Here is a 20,928-nt window from a genome sequence, read left to right as displayed (position 1 = left end):
CCTGCTCCCTCTCCTCCCTCGCTCTGCTTGTCTCCTTTCAGTGGTCTTCTTTTCTTCCCCTTCCCTTCTTCATACTTTCAGTTGCTCCAGAAACATGACTGACAAGTTTATAGTCTGGCCAGCAGAGGGCAATGAAGGCCAAGTGACTGCCAGGTGAAGGAACACTTCAGTCAGAGAAATGACTCCCAAAGCAGTGATTTGGAACTTGTTAGATCGTGCATAAGTGGTCCCTTCAGCCTGGGGCAATGGCACGTGCCTAAAATCCCAGCACTCCAGAGGCAGAGGCAGGCAGATCTCTGTGTGTTTGAGGCCAACCTAATCTACATAGTGAGTCTGAGGGACAGGTGGGGCTGTGTAGAAAGACCCTGTCTCAAATGCCTCCTCCCCCAAGAAAAGGAGAGGGAGCAGGAAAGAAGGGCAAGTTTTCTCTGCTCAAACCCCAGCTTTTACTGCACTGTAAACTCCTATATAAGACCGATGATAACTTGGCTTTTAACAGGCTCCCTAGCTGATCGCTTAAACGCTAAAGTGGAGGACCATTGGTTTAGAAAGCTGTCAGAATTCACAATCAGAATGGCTTGGATCTTTTGAAGCAAAGCCAGCAGAATTCCCATTATGGCTAAGTTTAGGTCCCGTATTTGCACAGAGACTAGCCTGAACCTGAGAGGAAGCAGCAGGCAGAACATAAACGTCCAGTGGGTGGGGGTCTGTGAGAAGAGAGACGTGTTCAAGATGACCCATGATTCCAGCACTTGGGAGGCTAAGGCAGGATAGGATGACGGCTGGGTATTAGGCTATCCTGGGTTATACAGAGAGTTCTAGGCCAGCCAGGATTGAGATGTGAGTGACCCTACCCCATTCCACTCTGCTGCCTCCATCAGGACTAAGAGCCAATCTACAGTTCTGAATTTATCTATATCATATAAGGAGGTTCTTCCAGCCCATAATAAGGAAGCTCTTGCCCTCCCCCCGCCAAAATCCACTCAAGGGTAGTTACTGGGGACTGGTATTGGGCCTCGGCTTCTTGGTTCTCTCTGCACTCTCAAGTGCACACCGAGCTTCTGCACCGTCTTCCATTCCATTCCCCTCTGGCCACCTTGGAGGAGCCAGGGCAATCTGCTTCCAATCCTGCACACCATTGAACAACCTGTGGGCCAGCCCCACACCTACACTGTACCCCCACTGGGTCTTCCTTCAGTCCCCTGCCTCAATCTCTTGAGGAGCTGGCTATCATGCGATTTAATTTTAGGAAGGAAGATTACCAAGTACTATGCATAGATATAACAAGTGACCACCCAAAAGGAGGGTGATGTCTGTTCCATACTTTGAGATAGAACCCGAATGGATTAAAAGGCCTTGCATTCCAGGCAGGTTTCACACTTGGAAACAAGAGTGTAGGAAGCTCAACTGGGACTGGAAGGGCCTAAATAATAGTTGACTGCAAGACTAGAAAGGTCCCCTTAGCTTTCTTTGTTCTTTGGTATTACTGAAGTTTGTCCACAGGGTCTTGGTGCACGACTCTTGGACTGTTGGTAGATCCAAAGGGCTAGAAGGCACTTAACTTTCACACATATTTGGACAGTGGGCTAGCTTCCAGGGAATGGAAGAGTTAGTGTAGTTCCCTGGGAATAATGGTGCCCAGCAGTTAACAAGGCTACCAAGTGTTAAAAACTTTGAACAGTGGGAGCTAACGGTAGTAACTAAAACAGAGGCATTTAGTAATACTGTTTTAATTCTTTTGTTTGTTTTGGTTTTGGTTTTTCGAGACAGGGTTTCTCTGTGTAGCTTTGGAGCCTGTCTTGGAAATCAATCTGTAGACCAGGCTGGCCTCAAACTCACAGAGATCTGCCTGCCTCTGCCTCCTGAGTGCTGGAATTAAAGGTGTGTGCTAGCATAGCCTGGTTTACTTTTATTTTGAAAAGTTTTGTGCATGCCTGTGTAATGGTGGAGGCATGTGCACACGAATGTAGGTAATGGAGGGGGGCGCTGGGAAAGGGTGTGTCAGATCCCTGGAACTTGAGTTACAGGCAGTTGGGAAACGCTCAACAAGAGTGCGGGAGACTGGTCCTCTGAAAGAATGTATGTGCTCTTCACCTCTGAGCCATCTTCCCAGCCCCTATTTAATTCTTAGGATGGGACTGTGACTTAGCTATTTAGCTTCAATTAACTTTTTAAGATGAACGTGGAAAATATATTGGAATTCTAAGGGCCATATAAACAAAAGTCATTGTTTCACACTTGGTCGCCTGTCCTGTTTCTTACTCACAAAGGTCACCTAGCTATGTCCTGTCTGTATCCTTCTAAAGGTGTTCTGCACATACACAAGTATAGTATACATTTTCTACATACATGCTGTATACAGTATATATTCTTATTCTACTAGAGATTAATTCATATGATGTGGAGCTATAATTCATTTTTCAACAGCTGCCAGATGCTGGGTCTATAACCCATCATTTTCTCATTCCCATTAATGGGCATTGGCCTGTGTGTGGGTCTCATATAGCCTAGACTAGCCTCAGCCTTGCAACATAGCCAAGGAACTCCTGATGCCCCTACCTCCACTCCCCAAGTCCTGAAATTAGACTCTCTCACTGGATTTGGCTTGTCAACAAATATTGGGCAGTTTCCAACCTTTTGTTAAAACAATCCATGCCACAAATGGCTTCTTTAAGTGTCTCATATTTTTACTTAGCTTGTCAAACTGAAACAGCAAACATATTTACAATCAACATTTTAATGTATCAAGGCTCATTATTAAAGTTCATTTTAATTTTTGCATGTACAATTTATTTTATTTATCTATTTATGTGAACCATCAGGTTTAGTTACTCATAAGAGCAAGGTTGATGGTTGGTTTACATGGGTATGAGCAACTTACCATTGGCCATAACACTGAAGAAAAGGTCTCTACACTAGCAACCATTAACTGGAGATAGGCTTCAGTTTTTATATAAGATTATGCCCCCTCCCCAAATTCTATCTCTGTAGCCCAGGGTGGCCAGAACTCAGGGTGCAGTCACATCTGGAGGCAAAGGCAGGCAATCTTTGTGAGTTCAAGGCCAGCATAGTTTACTTCTAAAGTTCCAGGCCCGCTAATTACAGGGCAAAACCCGGTCTCAAAAATTAAAGTAGCTATTTCTGATAGGTATTACTGCTGGAGATCACAATGACTTGGATTAGATGTCTAAGACTTTTTTTTTTGTCTGAATGGATGGGCATCTGAATGATCCCTCTGTTCTGTCCCAGTAAGAAGAAATACGTGCTTCCCATCATGTTATAATGAACACTTCCCAGGAAACAGGCTGAAGCAGAAAGGCTGTGCATGGGGTTTAGAGGGCTGTGCAATTCTAGTCCACTGCCTTAGAAACCCTTATGGAGTGATAGCGGCAATATCGTTTTGCTGTTTTTTTTTTTTTATTTGTTTGTTTTTAAGGTCGAATCTTCGCTTCTATCAGCGAGTGGATTAAATCTGGACATTTCCCAGGCTGTAGGCACTCAACAAACACTAGTTACCCTCAGACTGTGTCAGAACTGAATGAATGGACGAGAAAAGGCTTGCCAGGCAGCCTCTACGGGTCGTGATTCTGCGGCTCCCGTCTCGGGGACAGGTCTGGAGCCTCCTAGGAGGGAGAGAGGAACACAAGGAGCCGTGTCCCCACGTTCTGGCTCCACGGAATCCGCAGGGGCTGGCGGGAGGGTGGGTGTGTCTGCCTCCTTCAGGCAGGAGCCGCGCCTGTTACCTGCGACAGGACTCCCCGACAAGGGATAGCGAGCTTGGCGGCAGCCGGGGGCTCCTGTGTAGACGAACAGACCTAGAGGGGACCGGGAAAGCAACGCTGAAAACGAGGGAGGACCCCACCGACAGAACGGTTAGTCCCGCAGCCCCGCACCTGGCGGACTGACCCGGGCGACCAGAGCAAGCGCGTGTGCACACTGGCACGCGCACGCGTTCCAAAAGGGGGGTGGAAGGAAAGTCCTCCTCCCTCGACCCCCGCCTCGACGGCCCCCACCCCACCCCCGCTTCTACCCAGGCCCGAGTCCGCCGGAGAGCGCGCGTGCGCGAGGGCGCGCCGCCGCCGTCCCGCTCCGCCCGGCGCTGAGGGGGGTCTAGCGCACAGCTCCGGTCTACCCACCCCTTCCTAGGCTCGCAGGCTCGGGGTAATAGACTCCCGCCCTGTGGAGAGGGACGGCGAAGGTTCCCCGAGCAGAGGGAGAAGGCGGACGCGGCTGGGAGAACGGAGAAACCGGTCGAGCAGGGTAAAGAGCGAGGCTCGCGGGCTGGAGCGAGCACAAGACACGCCTCCCTGCCTCACGCCCCTCGGGGCTGCGGAAGTCCTCGGGAGACTGGAGCTGCACCGAAGCGTCCTGTAGACTACGACTCCCAGAAGGCGGTGCGGTGGTACGCCTACGACTCCCGGCAGCCCCCGCGCGCCAGGCTCTCTTCAGCGCGCTGCTTCTCAGGGAGAAACTACAGTTCCCACGAGGCCTCGCGCGAAGCGGCTTGGAAGTGGGCAGCCTGGAAGTCACTCGGGCCACTGGAGCTGGCGGCGTCTCTAGCGAGCCGCGCGGTGTCGGACGCCGCGGTCGAGGAGCCCGCGGGGCGTGCAGCCGGGACGACGAGGTACGTGGTTCCGGATGCAGGAGCAGTCTCGCGTAAGGGCGGTGGGAAATTGGTGGCTGCTTGGACCCCGAGGGTCAGCTCAGGCGGGTGACCAGGCGGACGGCCGGGTGTGGGCATCGGCTGTGGGGGGCGGCAGCGCCGGGACTCACGCACTCCGTACCCGGCGGGACTCGTGCCCGCATGGCTCAACTTTCCAGACGTGCAACCCGGCACTGTAGGGAAGAGCTTGGAGTCCGGGAGCCGTGGGAGCACGTCTCAGCTCTGCCTCTCTGGAGCTGCGGTCTGGGAAAACCGCGCCGAACCTCTTTTTCTGCCTTCGGTAAAACGGGGAACGAGAATGTCCTTTGCTGGTAATTCTTTTGAGCGGTTGAGATCTGGTGAATAAGGCATTTCACATTGAAGATACTTCTTGCGGGTTTGCGTTATTGTTAGCTCCTGGAGAAATGAGGTGAAGATACTGCACATTGCGTTGGATGCCAGTTAGTTGACCATGTGCATGTAAAGACCCGAGTCCATAGTTAACACTCAGTGCAGAGGAGCTGCTGTTAACTGAGATGATTTTGATAAGAGCTTTTGCTTGTGAAGCAGAGAGACTTGTGTTCAAATTTAGGTTTTTACCACGCGCCGGCTGGCTGTGTGACCTTGGGCAGCTAACTTCGCCCCTTCTGTGCCTTAGTTTCCCTTTCCCTGCCTAAATATAAACTGCAGGTTTCAACGGAAGCCACCTCATAGAGCTGTTTTGGAGATGTAGGAGAACTCGCCGTGTAAAATGCTGCACAGCTGCCGGCACACAGCCGTCTGTGAATGCTCTCATTTGTTCAGCGTTCCTGGGAACGTCGAGACCCTCTCTGAGTAGGGTTCTGGCTGTAGCATTGGTCTCCCCAGTGGGTCGTACTCGACACTGGCCCAGTTGGCTTTTCCTTCTGCAGACTTAGGTCCCTCATTTTTTAAAAATGGGACAATAGCAGTATAGCCCTGGTAAGGTTCTGAGGATTTGCGGAACACCAGGCTGAGCCACCCCTCACTGAGTGGCAGCTCTAATGCATTATGATTGTTCTCCTTCAATGTTCTCCATCTGGCCCAGACACTGCCTAACTGTGGGCTGTGACATGACAGCCCTGAGCTCCCCCACATGTTTGCTCCCAGCCTCAGTGTCCCATCTGTGAAATGGTAGTCATGGGACTTCTCTGCCAGGATCGTTCTGACTCCAGGAGCTATTTTGTGGTTATCACGGAGCCCAAGCACTTGACGAATGGACCTCTCTTTTCCTGTTTGTACCTGTAGGGCAGAGTGCAAGGTTAGTGCCCCTGGTCCTTAAACTTTACTCAACGAGGGTTCAGTTGTGGAGCATCCTGTGGGCTGAGGACCTGAGAAGTGACGGTGCTGACCTGTCCTCAGCACTCCTTGCACACTTCCTCCCCTCCAAGTCAGTATATTCACGTCAGGTCTGTATTTATCATCATCAATATTAGGTGCTGAGGATGGAATCCGGGGCTCTGGGCATGGTACACACGCACTGGCGCTTCCTTGACGTCCCCTGATGGATGTTCTTGGGCATGTCAGTCTGAACTCTTTCTCCTCCTTGATCCAATAGACACCAGCCATCACAGCAGACTGGCCAGCATTGACCCAGTTGCCCGAGGCAGTAACTCGGAAGTTGCTTGTCTTCCTCAGCCTCCCCCTATCCAGTTGACTGATAGAAGGATGCTACAGAAGCTCACTTCGCTGGGCCCAGGTTGGAGGTTTCCCTGTCCCCTCTGTAGGTGGTGGCCTTTTCTGTTTGTTTTGAGACAGGGTCTCAAGAAGCCCAGGTTGCCCTTAAGTTCACTATATTGCTTAGGATAACTTTGAACTCCCAATCCTTCTGTCTCCAGGTATGGGGATTACAGGTATGCATCCCCATGGCTATGGGGGTATGCTTGTCTGACAAGGTCCAGTTGTTTCTTTCTTTTCTCTTTCTTTCTTTCTTCCTTCCTTCCTTCCTTCCTTTCCTTTCCTTTCCTTTCTTTCCTTTCTTTCTTTTTTTCTTTTTTTTTTTTTTGAGACAGGGTTTCTCTTTAGCTTTGGAACCTGTCCTGGAACTAACTCTTGTAGACCAGGCTGGCCTTGAACTCACAGAGATCTGCCTGTCTCTGCCTCCCGAGTGCTGGGACAAGTTGTGCCTTTGAGTCATTGAGAATGAACATAGATAGGCACACACATGTAGAATGTGCACTCATGTGCTCCAGAGAAAACAATGTGGATTTGGCCAGACTGCGATGGTTACAGATGTGTCAGGAAGGCCTGGGCTTCAGGCTACTCATTGCTGTGGTTTTTAACCTGCCAAAGACAAACTGAGTTGATACTGTCTTTCTGAAAAACTGCACTCTGTCAGTGCGTGAGAATATCCGTTGTGGGAAGGCAGCACACACAGCACACAGCAGACACTGGGGAAAGGCTGGGAAGGATCTTCCTGGGCCTCTGCAAGGTTTCATCTGTAGCAGAAACCTGTCCTTGGGATTTCATTTGAGGATGGGAAACTGTTCTTCATTGAATTTATGATGGCTATTATATTTGAGGGTTTTTTTTGTTTATTTATGATGGCTATTATATTTGAGGGGTTTTTTTTGTTTATTTGTTTGCTTGCTTTTTGCATTTTTCATCTGCAGAAGTAAGGCAGTGACTGAAAAAGACCCTGGTTTGTCTCCCTTGTGGTGACAACAGCAAATGGTTTTTAAACCTTGTGGGCAGAATGGGTTAAGAGTTACCATGGGCCCGGTTTTCAGATGTTGCAGTTGTTAGGTGCTAAATCAAAACTGGAATGTAGAGTGTGCAGAGATTGGGGCCTTTTTCAGCTGTAAAATATATTTGCCTGTGTTTTTCAAGCTGAGGCTTAATAACTTGCAAAGGCTAAATTAAATGTACTTACGTTTTAATAAAAGAAAACAACGTCGTTGTCTTTAGTTTTTGTTTTCAGCTGTTAGAGTGAGAGGGAAGCTACCAGACCAATCTGTACTTTATTTTTTCAGCATTGCTCTAGTCATGGCCTTAGTGCGTGTGCTGGGGAACAGCGGATTGAATTAACACAAACTGAGCATGGTGGCACACACCTGTAATGCCAGCACTTAGAAGTAGAGACAGCCAGGAGGACCAAGGCTAGCCTGTGCTAGGTGAAACTTCCGTCTCAAAAACCAGAGCATTCGAGACAGACGACCTCGCTGTAACATGTCAGGCAATGTGTGGCGTAGAAGGAAAATAGGCGTCCCACCTCCCACTGCACAGTGGCCCTGCCCTTGACATGACCACACATTTACTCTGTGAGTGGCAAGTATGTAGCCTCAGGTCAGAGCTACCAGAGTGAACAAAAGGCAGATGCCCATGGCTGTGGTGATTAGGTCGTATGCTTCCGTGTGTGTGCGTGCGTGTGCGTGTGTGTGTGTGTGCATGCGTGTGTGTACTTAGCTCTGTCAATATGTGCTTATGTCAGTCGTTTCTTCCTCCTCCCCTACCCCTTCCTTAAGAAAGGAGGAGTAGGGCTCAAGCCATATACATGTGACATCCAGTCCCCACTGCATTTGTGTGAGCAGGGTCTCATATAGCTGGCTCTTATAGCTCAGATAGCTGCCTTACACTTGCTGTGTAATGGGCTGGCCTTGAATTTCTGATCCTCCTGCCTCTACATTCCAAGTACTGGGATTACAGTGTGTGCCATCCTTCCTGGCTCAAGCTACACATATTTGTAACTTGGTTTTTGGACCTATCTCTTCAAGTTCTTACATACAGATCTGACTTTATTTAACTACTGTGCTTACATTCTCGAAGCTGGAGAGACCCTGCTCTATTCTACTGTTATATTACTGAACATTGCCATTATGGCCAAGAGTTCTTTTACCTTAGCAATCACACTACTTTAGGACAGTATAGCAGAGTGTCTGAAAACGTGAAGTTTGGAACCATAAGGCCAGGATTCAAAGTCTGATACTATTCTGTATTAGTTGGAATCCCTTGGGTAAGGCATTTGTTCTCCTGGGCTTCCGTTTCCAGATCTGAGCATCAGGAGTGATACCAGTACCTTCCTTATGGGGCAGTTATGGAAAGGGAATTTGTGTCACACTTTTAGGACGGGGTCCATTGTTGCTGCTTTACAGTCTTTCTAATTCAAAGCCATTCCAAGGCCTTTGTTGCAGGCTCAGTCATTGGAAATGCTAGGAAGAAATTCGAAAAATTTGTAAAGCCTGAACTAGCTTGAAGATGTTGGACGCTAGGGTTGAGAGGCTTAGCTGCTTGGAATGAAGAGAAGACATTCTCAGGAAAGAAGAGTTGAGCCAGTGCAGTGGTCTCACCGCAGCTGGTGTCGGGGTGGGGACTCGTGGTGGAGCACCAGTAGGGAGTACCCTTCCTCATATTAGCAGGAGAAAGGGGCACAGGTGACAGCTCTGGATTCAGATCCCACATGGCCTCTACTGTGTAAGGTGCTCATTGAGTGCTTCCATCATAAATGTTTACGGTAGAGACTGAATGAAATGTCTGCTCTTGGCCCTGGGCCAGGAGTCACGGTTCCTGTTTTATTAAGTTGACCAATTTACTGGTGGGCATCTTCCGTGTGCCAGGATTTCTTCTAGGCACCGAGGATTCAACAATGAATGAGACAGACAAAATCTGTTCTGTTCTGTTTTTCCGTTTGTGTTTTGAAACCAAGTCTTGCAGCATAGCCCAGGCTGGCCTTGAACTCTCAGTCTTCCTGTTTCTCGCCTCCCGGTACTGCGAACTGCGAACACAGACGTGAGTCAGCACACCTGGCTCAGATAAGATGCTTGCTCTCAGACTGAGGAGACGCACAGTAAACCAGATAGTTTAAGGATTTTTTCCCCCTGATTAGAACTTAAAAAACAAAGCTGGTCTTGCTACTTTCAGATGGTTTTTAAGTATGTCGGGGAAAATAACAGGGTAAAAGGCTGGAGTGGCTGGTAGAGAGGGATGGGGGAGGGGTGATTACTGTAGCCCAGAAGATCAGGGAAGGCCTCCCAGGCCGAGGAGGGAAAGTCATGTGAGCTAAGGTCTGAATGAGCAAGTGCACCAGCTGTGTCAGGAGTTGGGGGCGGTTGGGGGAGTTCCAGGCAGAGGGAACAGCAAGTGTGGATTCCTGAGGTGGAAATGAGCCGCCTCACCACAGAAGCAATACAGTTGTCACTGGAGAAGGTGGGTTTCTTTTCCCCAAGCTCACACTACTTAACGTTTGTAAAGTAGTAATAATGCTGGTTGCTGAAAGTCACATAGCATGGACTCGCTGCTAAGTGCATGGCTAAGTGCTTCACGCATGTCCTCAATTAACTCACCAGCAGCCAATGACGTCATCGTCTTTATTGAACTCATTTTACAAATAAGATCACTGAAGCTGGGTGGTGGTGGCGCACGCCTTCCATCCCAGCACTCAGGAGGCAGAGACAGGTGGATCTCTGATTTTTAGACAAGCCTGGTCTACAAGACTGAGATCCAGAACATCTGGGGCTACACAGAGAAAGAAATCATGCCTCGAAAAACCAAACCAAAACCAAACCAAAACAAAAAACCAGAGAGAGAGAGACAGAGAGACAGAGATCACTGTAGACTGATACTCCTCATTGCAGGCCTTCTTCATGAGGCAAAGCCCAATGGAGGAAGTAAACACAGCATTTCTTTTCCAGGTTGTCTGACAAGCGAAGCATTGCCAAGTATATTTAGTACCTCATTCACACAGCATTGGGTGGGTATGGGATGCTATGGCATCATGTCTACTGTCAAAGATGCTCTAGGTTGGATATCAAGAGGCACAGCTTTTGGGAAGAGTCCAGAGCAGAGAAAAAAGAAAGCAGGCTGAATATCAGGCTGGGAGAGTGGGAGAGATTAGTGGCGCTCACAAGATAGCAAGCAAGAGATAGAATGGAGCAGAGGTCGGGGGAGAGGGTGAGAACGGGGAGGCTAGCAAGACTGCAAGAGGAGAGAGAGTTTGGGTAGTAAGAGTGTTGAGTGGATAAATCATATGGATTATAAAGAAAACTAGTAGCTGGGGGAAGGGAAGAGCCAGATCCTAGCTTGGATTTGAAATGGATAACAGGTATTTGTGATACGAGGGAGCCTAAAGGCCAGCATGGGTTTTGATATAATGATAGGAGCTATAGGTAGCCATATGTTCCTTCTGCCAGAGGTAAGGGAAATGACTTTTGGCAGATGGGAACCGGTTTCACAAGTTCCTGAGGAATGCTGACTTTTATCTAAGCACCAGAAATCCTTCTGTAGCCCAGCCTGAGCTCTTTTCTAGATAAACTGCCTGAGACCTAAGATGGACAAGATGGATCTGCACCTCTTAGCCAAGCAGAGCAGGTGGGTCCCAAGTTTGTTATGTTGCCAGGGTGATAATTTGCACTCACCTCCTCCTACTGACAATGCCTGGTGTGTAAAACATGCTCAGTAAGACCCTATTGACCAAACTGACCATACGAGGAGGCACTGTCCCGGGGACTGTGTGGGGAAGGAAATGGCCTTTGATTCTTCAGTCTACTCCATGGGCTAGTGCTGTTGCTACTTCCATCTCCTATATGGGGAAACTGAGGTCCAGTTAGTGACTCTTCCGCAGCCTGTGTCACCTGTGGTCCACCCATGAACTGGCAGATGGGCAGGTGGGGTTTACAGTCCCAGCCTACAGCTCTTGCAGCAGTTACCTGCTGCTCCAGGCCTGGGGTTTCTCTAATCCTGGGACCTGTTCTTCCATTTCCTTTAAAATAACAAAAGCCATATAAGTATTGGGCAGTACTCAGGAGACTTCGTCAGTTTTTCAGATGTGCTCATGATCTCACGGCTGAGCCCTTATCTTTAGGATGTACATTCTGAAATTCCTGTGAATGGACCATTGGGATGCCCAGCATGTGCCTCACAGTGCTTGGATGGGGGCGGAAAGTGGAGGCGGACAGGCGCGTGGGGGTGAGTAAGAGATGAAACGAGATTGGCCATGAGTTGGGAACGGTTGCAGCTGAGTGGCGAGGGCTTATTATAGCCTCCCTTTACCTTTGTGTGTTTGAAGTGTCTCATCAAGAAAAGTTAGAATCAAGTACAAGAGATTTCACCCAGCATTTGTGTGTTTCAGGCTCAAATGTGTGTGTGTGTGTGGGGGGGGAATTCCCTGCCTCTGCTCAGTCCACTTAAACAATACAATTATTTGCTCTTCGCCCCCTTGTTCTTCGTCATGTAAAAGTCAGTGCTTGGCTGGGGGCTCTGGGTCCTTTGGTAAAGCAGGCAGCATCGAGCACCCCTGGCCAGGCTTCCCATTTCTGTTGTGCGGCAGGATCCTCTTGAGGCCCTTCTTTCCTGATCCCCTTTCTTCCAGCCCCTGACTGAGGCTCCGCACCCCTTCCCCCTAAGACCTGTTTGAACAGGAGGCCTCATATCCTCCTTGATCCTCCTCTGTAGACTGCCAGGACAGTTCCACTGACACTCAGCCTTTTCTCTGCGGGGTTTTGGGGAGCCTCCTTTGGTTTACAGGCAGCCCTGCAGTGAGAGGCCATGGAAATGTCCCCTTTAGTTCTGCTTTTGACCAAAGAAGGAGAGGAGCAGCTTGTTACATTGCTCGGGGACCTGAAATCAGGCTAGCAGTGTTCCCCGGGCATGCCACGTGGAATCTCCTGTAGCGTTTGCTCTTCGGTGGTGTAACTTCCCAGCCTGTGATGAAACCTCTTCACAGAAGCATCAGGCAGGGGAGACAAACTGGGTTTTTGGGGTGGGGGGACAGAAGAGTTCCTGCTGCCCCTTCGCTTCCTGCAGGTCTTAGGGAGGTTGTAGATATTGCCAGGGGAGCTGGTATGATCCCGCCTGGGAGCTGGCACTCTTTGTTCTAGCTGAGGATTCTCTTTTCTCTAGCCCTGTTCCAGACCAGGCTCTGTGTTGGTGGGGAGGGAAATGTGGAAAGTCCTGCAGCCCCTTAGGTTCGAACTGTCCCCAGCTCCCTCTTATTTTTGTCCTTGCGTTTCTTTCAAAGGCACTTGTTGGAAGCTCCATCTCCAGGAGTGGCCAGCATACGGCCGCATGTGTGTATATGTGTGTGTTTCTTGGTGTGGCTCTGAGGGCTGGCAAAACCCAAATGCTGGCACCATGCATTTGGTATTTAATATTCATGTGTGTGTATTTATGTGTGCAAGTATGTGTGTGTTCGCACTTGCATGTAGAGACATGTGACTCTCATTCCTCAGGTACAGCCCACTCCCCAACCCCTGCAGGGTCTCACCGGCCAGGAATTCAGCAGCAGTCCAGGTTGGATGTCCATCAGCTCCAGGGATCAGTATTTTTACTAGGATTACGGTGATTTTTTTTTTTTAGTGGGTTCTGGGTCTGGAACTGAAGCCCTCGTGCTTGCACAGTGAGTGCTCTATCTACTAAGTTATCTCCGCAGCCCTGTTTCTGGTTGAGTCCAGGCTGACCTTGGACAAACTGTGTCCTCAAGGCTGACACCCGTGATTCCGATCCTTCCACCTCCACTTCCAAGTGCTGGTTCTACAAGTGGGCACCATAAGGTTCACCTGAGTTTGTTCTCAGATGTTTTACATTTGTGTGTGGTGTGCACTGAGTGCCGTGGTGCACGTGGAGGCCTAGGACTCAAACTCAGGTCAGATTTGGCAGCAAGTACCTTCATCTCCCCAGTACCCAGATTTGTTTTGTTTGTTTATTTTTGTTTTGAATTTTTGAGAAAGGGTCTCTACGTAACCCTGGCTGTCATAGAATTCGCTATGTACACCAGGCTCATTGAGATCTGCCTGCCTCTGCATCCCAAGTGCTGGGATTAAAGGCAGCCCAGCTCCTCAGCTACGTGGTTTTTTGTTTTTTATTTTTGTGTCCTGTCATCCCCGCCCCTGAAGACAACTCTGGCTGTCCTGGAACTTACTCTGGCAGTCTGGCCTTGAACTCAGAGATCTGTCTGCCTCTGGGATCAAAGGTGTGTGCCACTGCCTTTCTGAGCTTTGGTGTTGAAACCTTGTTCTCATGAGAACTGTGCTAGGTACGAAGGATGTCTAGCAATGCAGACTCCGTTCCTCACTTTTCTCCCCATTGTGGGGCTCCACTTAAGTGGGGGATTAGGAAACAGGATGAGTGAAGCTAGGCTAGTGGCACACACCTGTAACCTTGGGAAATAGAGGCAGGGTGTTCAGGAATTCAAGGCCAGCTTCAGCTGTGTGATGAGTTGAGGCCAACCTGGACTACATGAAACCTATCTCAAAGAAACTAGAACGAAAGGGTCATTGAGATGGTTCAAGGGATAAAGGCGTTTGGGGCCAAGCCTGATTTTGATCCCTGGAATCCAGATAGTGGAAGAAGAAAAATCTTGCAAATTTTCCTCGAGTCCCACATGTGTGGAAACATATTGTAAAAAAAAAAACACAGTAGATAAACGGTGTGCTGTTAGCATATTAAGGGGAGGATAAATTAAGCAAGGAGGAAACATGAAATATTAGGGCACACGGGGTTGAAGCTTTAGGCAGATTCTGTTGACTGAGGTTTCTGTCCTGCCTGGTTCCCGTAGTCGTTAAGTCCCAAAGAAACACAGAAGTCTACATTGATTATAAACTGATTGGCCTAGTATCCCAGGCTTCTTATTAACTCTTATAACTTATATTAGCTCATAATACTTGTCTGTGTTAGCCACGTGGCTTGGTACTTTTTTCGGCGAGGCAGTCACATCTCGTTATCCTGCTTCCTCTGCTGCTGGGTCAGGACTGCAGACAGAAACTTCCCTCTTCCCATCATCCTTGTTGCCATGCCTCTACTTCCTGCCTGGTCGCCCCGCCTATACTTCCTGCCTGGTTACTGGCCAATCAGCGTTTTATTAAAAATAATACAAGTGACAGGGTACAGACCATTGTCCCACAGCACCTCTCCCCATTTTTTTCAAACAAGAACTCTGAATCTAATATCCTTTGTTTAGTTTTTCTACTGACCAATATCCATAACAACTTGCAACTAACGTTCTAAACAAAGGCAAACATCCATAATCTATTTTTTGGGAATATGGGCATAGTTTTCCAAGCTACTTCCTGCTGATTGGGGTGCTGATAATCTTGTGGGGACCTAAAGAAAATTTAGAATTATGATCAAGTCCTGACTGGAGTATCCTGTGAGGCTGGATCATCTCAGGCAGCAGTCTTTGAACTGTTCTGGATGTAGAACTCAGACACCTGAACCATTCCTCCTATTAGAGATTTCTCAGGGGGTCTTCCTTGGTCTAACCTGGTTTTTCTTAACGCAGAATGAATCCACAGTCTCTCATTTCCTTTGGAAACAAAAGCAAAACCTCTTCTCCAAAGTAACATATGTTTTGACTACAGCCCCAGCAGGTACTATGGGCACTCTAAGCTCAGGTACCTGCTTATCTGCTGATCAAAAATGATTTAACACTGAGTTTTTCTGAAGCTTGGTCTAATAGTTTCCTTTTTGAAGCAAGGGGCCTTTGTTCGTTCCTTCTTGTCCTAAGGTTATTGGCCAGAGATGAGACCTCTTGTGTCTGTCTCATTCTTTTGTGTCCCTGACACCCCACACTAAGAACCCCTGGCCAGCTGTGGCTCCAGCCTGACAAGAGTCCTTCCCTGCTGGACTTGGCAGGTCAGTGTTCAGCCTTCTGCATCTTGGTGCCTGAGCTTAGAGTGCCCATGGTACCTGCTGGGGCTGTAGTGGCCGAGGCCATGGGAAAAGGCCTGGGACCCACAGTGTAGAGAGGCAGAAGAAAAGCCTTTATTTCTCCCGCTCTTTTTTGCCACACCCTTATACCAACCAGAAAGGTCCTTGCGGAGCCCCAAAACACAGGACTGGTTCCTGAGGGTAAGAGAAATGTATCAGAGGTAGAGCCAGCTTTGGGAGAGCTGGGAAGGAAGTTGGCATGCATTTGGTGCTGACAGCAATGATGGTAGTGGCAGCAGTAGCAAACAGCAGACTTCAGTGTCTACGGTGTACCGGACACGGTGCGAGGTACCTCACGGGCAGTGACTTATTTAGCCAAGCCTCCCATCAACCTGTCCAGCTAAACCCAGTTATCCCTGTTCATAGAATTTAAATAACTTGATTGGGGTCAAAGGGCTAGAAGATGTTGGTCAGTAACTTTTCAGCATCCTGTGCTCCTGCAGGGCTCTCAGGCCTGTGGAATCACAGCCAGCTAGACAGCTAGGCTTGTCCAAAAGCCCTGGGCTCCAGGCCCAGTGTGAGCATTTGCACGCTAACAGTTCCCCAGGAGCTACCGGGCTCTGAGTCCAGGAACCACATTTTGAGACTCCTTGATCTACCGTCATAGGAAGCCCCAATGAAACTGGCTAGAAGTAGGATTTATAGAACAAAAAGCCCGAAGGTTGACAGTAGCTCTTCAAAGTGTATGGACCAAGTCCTGCTCCTTTGTGTCACCCCGCCACCGACTGTACCGCTCATGGTCACAAGATAGCTGTTTACGCTCTAGTTGGCACACCCAGTAAGGGCCCTATCCAGCAGCAGGTAAGGACAGCTCTTACTGTATGTCTCTTTAAGAGTGAAGAAACCTTTCATTTAAGCCCCACCCCGATTCCTCTTAGGTCTCTCGGGGTAGCATTAGACAAATTACCTGACACAGAACCCTGTCTGGACAAATCAAAGGCCAGAGCCAATCAGGGTTCACTCTTTGGGCTGGGGGAGCGAGTCCTGCTCAGAACAGACGAGAGCATGAGTGCATCGTCTGGAGAAGCCCTGCGTTTTCCTGTTCTTGTTGCACTTCCCAGATTTGTAATTACTCAGCTGCGGGCTTTTTAATCATGTGCACCCTTGAAAACCTCTGCATAGTCCCTGCACTCTAGGAACCCTTAATTGTGCTGGCTACCAAACATTTTGTCTGATAATTTAGGGATACTCCAGTCGAGCAGCAACACTGGGGGCGAATGTGCATAGTTTTTTTTTTTTTTTTTTCGAGACAGGGTTTCTCTGTGGCTTTGGAGCCTGTCCTGGAACTAGCTCTTGTAGACCAGGCTGGTCTCAAACTCACAGAGATCCGCCTGCCTCTGCCTCCCGAGTGCTGGGATTAAAGGCGTGCGCCACCACCGCCCGGCTAAATGTGCATAGTTTTTGCCAGCTCACAGGGCTTAGAACCACCTGGGGCTCCCTCTGCTCCCTCCCACTCCTGAACAAGATGCTTCTCACAGCGGCTGAGCTCTGCGGATGCTGGAGGGCTGGTGAGAGGAGACTCAAATGCAGATTGCCAGTGGCCAGCTCAAGATTTGGTCTCTGATGTGTCCCCATCCCCAACCATCTCCAAAAGCAATATTCCTTTTATAGATGGAATTTTCCTATGACTCCCTACCTGTGGGCAGTGGTTGCCCTGAGAGGCTGCAGCGGGGCTGAGGAATGTGGCTGGCGTGGCCTGTGAGCAAATTCTGGGTCCTACTTGGCCCCGTGTTGATCTTGGGCAAGCCACATGGCCCCACAGTGTCCGTTTCCATGTCTGCGCAGTTTGAGGCTTGTGAAATCGTGTGAAGTGCTTATGCCTCACGGCCTGACAGCAGTCAGCGTCCAGTGCATGTGGACGGTTGTCACATCATTTTTTATTTTCTGGTTTATTGTCAGGCGACTGAAAGGCCCCTCCAGGTAAGAGCAGCATGGTTCTTGCTTACCGCGGTGTCTGGTTCAGAATGCACATTCTAATTTGTTTGTTTGGTGAAGAAAGTGCTAAGAGTCTCCCCTTTTAATTTTGGTTTCTGAGACAGGGTCTACTGCTGTAGGCCAGTCTGGGCTTGAACTTGGAGCACCACCTCTTCCCTCAGCCTCCCAAATGCTGGGGTTATAGGAAGGTGCCATCAGACCTAGCAATAGTCTTTAAATATCTACACCACATGGCCAAAGGTTAAGCGCCATAAATGTGAGCCAGTTGTTTTCCAGTTTGAAGGCTCAGGTGTGAGCAGCTTGTGATAACACGAGAGTGAACTGTTGTGGTTGTTTTGGTTGTTTTGTTAGACAGTCTCAGTAGCTCAGGCTGGTCTTGAACTTGATATGTAGCTGTGAATGACCCTGAACTCCTGCCTCCCTCTTCCAATGCTGAGATTGTAGTCATAAATTATTGAGACTTTTGATGGACCAGAGCTGTGATGTCACTAACGACTGTCCCCATCCCAGGATGGGTACTGCCCTTTACAAGGGCAGATTAGCACAGTGGTCAAAGCTGAAACCTGTGAACCTCACTGCTTGGTGAACACCCCTTGCTGTGTGACCTCCATCATGTGACTTCTATTCAACGCTGTCTGTAAAACAGGCGGGATGGTGATTCTGAATAGAGGCTACCTGTGGGGCTCTGGAGAGGTTGCAGGGCTCAGAGCAGCCCTCTCCCAGAGCTGTGCTCCCCAGGCTGGCTGGAAGAGGCTCGCCACAGGTTTAATCATTAAGCCTCCGGCCTCTGCAGCTAGCACGTTTGCAGAGGTGAGGGGCCCACCTGTGGGTGGGAAGGCTGTGAGTGAAGCTGCTGGACGCAGGGCAGTGGATGCTGTGGCACTGATCCAGCCCTGGCTCGGCCTCAACAGGTGGCCTGTTCCTGAATGGGAGGTAACAGGCAAGCTTTGTTACCAAGCTTTCTCCCAAACTCATTCAGACCCAGGACCACGTGTCTGATGAGTAAGGGATCCTTTTATTTCCCTTCCCCAAAGGGAACACTGGCAAAGCAGCCCCTTTGGGGATGTGGCTGTGTGCAGAGAGCAGCCATCTCTGGGGAACTCCGGTAGCTGAGTACGTTTAAGTCGCTGTTAGAAGCTGGCACGGCTGGTTCCCATTTCCGCATTCCAGACACCCACAGCACCAGCGGAGGCACCACCCCAGGTCCGTCTAGGGAGCTGGGGCAGGTGGCCCTTGCCTAGGGAAAGCCGGGGACAGGAGCCACACCTGGGGCCAACCTCGTAGCCACCTGCCAGCATTGTGACCACGGCCGCATTCTGGGACGCCTGGCAGGTGAGCCATGTCTTCTAACTTTGGTAGCGCCTTCTAGAGAAAGTTAATAATGTGTTTCTTCTCGTGGGAATTAGGCACTGGCTTTTTAATTTTCCTTTCTCCAACCCCCTTCTTCTCCCATGAAATGTTTGCCTTTCTGTCCCTCACGCCGAGGAAGGGGTGGGCTACTGTTGAGGAAGTGAGAAGAAAATGGAGGCCGGCTCCAGGGCTGTGGGCACCGCAGCCTGGCACACACACGCTCTGTGGTCGCCTGTGGATCTTGTTCCCTCCCTGGGCCTCAGTTTCCTCCTTTCGGGAAAGAGGATATAGCCGCAGCACCCTCTGAGTTCTCATCGCAGTGTCCCGACTCCTCCAACCCCTGTGCCCGTGCCACCTGCTGTACTCCGGCTCAGGGGTGGGGTGGGGTGGGGGTTGCTCTCCCTGTCCAGCCTCTGCCTGGGAATCTGTGGAGCAGTTGTGGTGCCGTGTCCCCCTGCCTCCATAGTCACGCAGCCATTCTCAGGCCCTAGCTCTAAAGCCACCCCTGTCCTCCAGACTCTGCTCAGATGTCCTCTCCCCTGGATGCTTTCCTCAGTCACCCTGGAGCTTCCTGCTCCACTGGATTTTTCTTCCCAACTGTTGGCTCGATGTAAGCCAACATCCTTCTAGAACAGTGCTTGTCATGAGATGAATGAATTTATCCTCCTAGGTGCCCCGTTGCTAGAGGGTGGGTGGCTAGCTGCACTCACTTGGGGTTTGCTAGAGTACCAGCCTTTCCAAAAAGCCATGGCAGTGGTTGGAGTGGCCTATACACCTGCCTCTTTGTGGTCATGCAGCCATTCTTGGGGTCTCTCTGAGCCTCAAGCTGCCGAATTCCTGGCCTTCAGCCTGGTCCTCAGCCCCTTAGGCTTGCAGCCGTGGAATCAGCAGTGGCTCATCTGGGCACTCTGGGCACATGGCCTGACAGAGGAGGTGTGGCTAGAGAACGTTGGGGTGATTTCAGTAAGAGGATTTGCGGAAGGCCCCATGTGTATATCTGCAGTGCATGTGGAAAGGCCACACAGCTCCAGGTTTCTGTGGCAGAAGGCAAGGGAAATAAGAGTGATCCGGCCAGCTGCGGCTCATCTCTCTCTGCCTTAGTAGGCAATAACCGTGCTCCGTGCGAGCAGGTTTTAATTAAACGGTGAGTTCGGGGAGTCCGACTGTGTGTGTCATCACCGACACATTCTCAGTTTCTGGCTCTGGGCAGTGGCAGTCGATGCTATAAAAACACCCCAGGCAGGCTTCCCTGGGGCTCTGCAGGGAGCAAGGTCAGTGGCCCTCTCTGGTTTCCCCCCAGCAGCTAGAGGCTTTGAGGCACCTCATGGGCCCCGTGTGACAGCTGTGTGCCCTTACCCTTCAGAGCCTTGGCAGTGTGGAGGCTGCTGTGGCAACAGGTCACTCACTGGCCCTCAAGCTCCAAGGAGCATCATTTGGGGATACGTTGAGGAAACGCCATTTCTTGTCGTGCTTGAGTCCCAGCACGGCTTGAACTCTGGGCCTTAGTTGCCTTTTCTGAAGATGGTGCTAATTGATAGCATCTGTGTAAGTGAGACAGTAAAGAGAGCTCAGGTGGCATCTAATGTGCCAGAAGACACGCAAAGTGAAGGGAGTGGAGACGGTAGGTGTTTATAAGCTGACTTCAAGTTCCTTTTGAGCATTTTCTGTCTGGACCTTTTTTGGTAGCTCTCCCCTCCCCTTCCTCCTTACCTCACCTGCAAGTCAGCACCCTTCCACTTCAGCTCGTCCCACATCCTCACTGCTGCTGATAGTAAGCACTGTCGGCACTTTCCCAAAACTAAGGGTATTTTCTCCATGGCCACACAGTGCTGTAGAGAACTGTATTAGTCTATTAGGGATAATACAGTCCTTATTTTCCTGCATTTTGCTTTCACACACAGCAGTACTATATGGAAATATTTCTGAATCCTCCAGTATTCTTCCTCCAGTTTGCTTTTCTTAAAAAAAAAAAAAAAAAAAAAAAAAAAAAAAAAAAAAAAAAAAAAAAAAAAAGATGGGGCTGGAGAGCTGCCTCAGTGTTTAAGAACACTGGCTGCTCTTGCAGAGAACCTGGGTTTGGTATGGTGGCTCACAACCATCATTTACCCCAGGAGATCTGATGACCTCTCCTAGCTTCTGCGGTACCAAGCACACATATGGTACACATACATACATGCAGGCAAGACACTCATATATATTAAATAAAAATCTGGAAAAACTTATTCTAGCATGTCCTCAACATGCTACAACCCCAACCCCTTGCTGGTGGATTCTAGGCAAGTGCTTTCCCACTGAGCTACAACTCCAGCTCCTCACTGGTAGGCAGGGGCTCTACCACTGAGCCA

At 49.6% G+C, this 20,928-nt stretch overlaps 1 protein-coding gene across 1 annotated transcript in view; it reads left to right on the top strand.

Annotated features, from left to right (window-relative positions):
• Positions 1-4,499: 4,499 nt before the first annotated feature.
• The window catches only part of Sipa1l3 (signal induced proliferation associated 1 like 3), a 204,163-nt gene continuing 187,734 nt past the window's right edge, over positions 4,500-20,928 (top strand). Inside the window, 1 exon segment of the mRNA XM_038340138.1 lies at positions 4,500-4,624. The gene's annotated coding sequence lies outside the window, so the exon portion shown is untranslated.

Source organism: Arvicola amphibius, chromosome 8 (assembly GCF_903992535.2).
Source record: "Arvicola amphibius chromosome 8, mArvAmp1.2, whole genome shotgun sequence".
Lineage (NCBI taxonomy): Eukaryota > Metazoa > Chordata > Mammalia > Rodentia > Cricetidae > Arvicola > Arvicola amphibius.
Note: the sequence above shows the minus strand (reverse complement) of the source record. Positions and strands in the feature narration are given on the sequence as shown.